Here is a 2,978-nt window from a genome sequence, read left to right as displayed (position 1 = left end):
TACTGCAGACAGGAGCACTGGACTATACTGCAGACAGGAGCACCGGGCCCCGGACTATACTGCAGACAGGAGCACTGGACTATACTGCAGACAGGAGCACCGGGCCCCGGACTATACTGCAGACAGGAGCACTGGACTATACTGCAGACAGGAGCACTGGACTATACTGCAGACAGGAGCACTGGACTATACTGCAGACAGGAGCACTGGACTATACAGCAGACAGGAGCACTGGACTATACTGCAGACAGCACTGTACTATACTGCAGACAGGAGCACTGGACTATACTGCAGACAGGAGCACCGGGCCCCGGACTATACTGCAGACAGGAGCACTGGACTATACTGCAGACAGGAGCACCGGGCCCCGGACTATACTGCAGACAGGAGCACTGGACTATACTGCAGACAGGAGCACCGGGCCCCGGACTATACAGCAGACAGGAGCACTGGACTATACAGCAGACAGGAGCACTGGACTACACAGCAGACAGAAGCACCGGGCCCCGGACTATACTGCAGACAGGAGCACCGGGCCCCGGACTATACTGCAGACAGGAGCACTGGACTATACTGCAGACAGGAGCACCGGGCCCCGGACTATACTGCAGACAGGAGCACTGGACTATACTGCAGACAGGAGCACCGGGCCCCGGACTATACTGCAGACAGGAGCACTGGGCCCCGGACTATACTGCAGACAGGAGCACTGGACTATAATGCAGACAGGAGCACTGGACTATATTGCAGACAGGAGCACTGGACTATACTGCAGACAGGAGCACTGGACTATACTGCAGACAGGAGCACTGGACTATACTGCAGACAGGAGCACTGGACTATACTGCAGACAGGAGCACTGGACTATACTGCAGACAGGAGCACTGGACTATACTGCAGACAGGAGCACTGGACTATACTGCAGACAGCACTGGACTATACTGCAGACAGGAGCACCGGGCCCCGGACTATACTGCAGACAGGAGCACTGGACTATACTGCAGACAGGAGCACCGGGCCCCGGACTATACTGCAGACAGGAGCACTGGACTATACTGCAGACAGGAGCACCGGGCCCCGGACTATACTGTAGACAGGAGCACTGGACTATACAGCAGACAGAAGCACTGGACTATACAGCAGACAGAAGCACCGGGCCCCGGACTATACTGCAGACAGGAGCACTGGACTATACTGCAGACAGGAGCACTGGACTATACTGCAGACAGGAGCACTGGACTATACTGCAGACAGGAGCACCGGACTATACTGCAGACAGGAGCACCGGACTATACTGCAGACAGGAGCACCGGACTATACTGCAGACAGGAGCACCGGACTATACTGCAGACAGGAGCACCGGACTATACTGCAGACAGGAGCACCGGACTATACAGCAGACAGGAGCACCGGACTATACAGCAGACAGGAGCACCGGACTATACAGCAGACAGGAGCACCGGACTATACAGCAGACAGGAGCACCGGACTATACAGCAGACAGGAGCACCGGACTATACTGCAGACAGGAGCACCGGACTATACTGCAGACAGGAGCACCGGACTATACTGCAGACAGGAGCACCGGACTATACTGCAGACAGGAGCACCGGACTATATTGCAGACAGGAGCACCGGGCCCCGGACTATACTGCAGACAGGAGCACTGGACTATACAGCAGACAGAAGCATCGGGCCCCGGACTATACTGCAGACAGGAGCACTGGACTATACTGCAGACAGGAGCACCGGGCCCCGGACTATACTGCAGACAGGAGCACTGGACTATACAGCAGACAGGAGCACTGGACTATACAGCAGACAGAAGCACCGGGCCCCGGACTATACTGCAGACAGGAGCACCGGACTATACTGCAGACAGGAGCACCGGACTATACTGCAGACAGGAGCACCGGACTATACTGCAGACAGGAGCACCGGACTATACTGCAGACAGGAGCACCGGACTATACTGCAGACAGGAGCACCGGACTATACAGCAGACAGGAGCACCGGACTATAAAGCAGACAGGAGCACCGGACTATACAGCAGACAGGAGCACCGGACTATACAGCAGACAGGAGCACCGGACTATACTGCAGACAGGAGCACCGGACTATACAGCAGACAGGAGCACCGGACTATACTGCAGACAGGAGCACCGGACTATACTGCAGACAGGAGCACCGGACTATACTGCAGACAGGAGCACCGGACTATACTGCAGACAGGAGCACCGGACTATACAGCAGACAGGAGCACCGGACTATACAGCAGACAGGAGCACCGGACTATACTGCAGACAGGAGCACCGGACTATACCGCAGACAGGAGCACCGGACTATACCGCAGACAGGAGCACCGGACTATACCGCAGACAGGAGCACCGGACTATACCGCAGACAGGAGCACCGGACTATACAGCAGACAGGGAGCCAAGCCAACTATAACACCATATGAATTCGGATGCAGGGGTCAGCTGCTGGCAATGAACATATGACAGTGCTCCATATATAAAATCCTTTGGCATATGGGGTGAGGAGCTCTTGGCCACACAGAGGGGCACCAAACCCGCCTCATTTGCATATGACACATCAGTTTTCATGGCAGCTGAGTCACAAACGGCAGCTACACTATAGGTATGCTTTTACAGGGGCAGAGACCCCACATACCTGGAGCAGGGGGTGAGTGTTTTGGGGGTGACAGACCCCCTTTGAGTGGCCTTCTGCTCCTGTAAAGCACCCAACTGTAAGCATCACCGACTGTACAGCGGTAAGCAAGCGACTTGTCCATGGGAACCGCAGTCGCCGCCGCCAAACAATAAGCTCCCCCCAGGCTCAGCCACTCAGAAACTCTCGCGATAAAACGCTGCAGACATGCCCCGCCTCTAACCCTCGGCGACGAACTAGCCAATAGCGACGCTCCATGATACGCGGGCGCCCGCTCAGTGACCTATAGGGTGCGCTGGTGTTCAGCC

This window comes from Ranitomeya imitator, chromosome 4 (genome assembly GCF_032444005.1).
Source record: "Ranitomeya imitator isolate aRanImi1 chromosome 4, aRanImi1.pri, whole genome shotgun sequence".
Lineage (NCBI taxonomy): Eukaryota > Metazoa > Chordata > Amphibia > Anura > Dendrobatidae > Ranitomeya > Ranitomeya imitator.
This window is presented reverse-complemented; position numbering follows the sequence as displayed.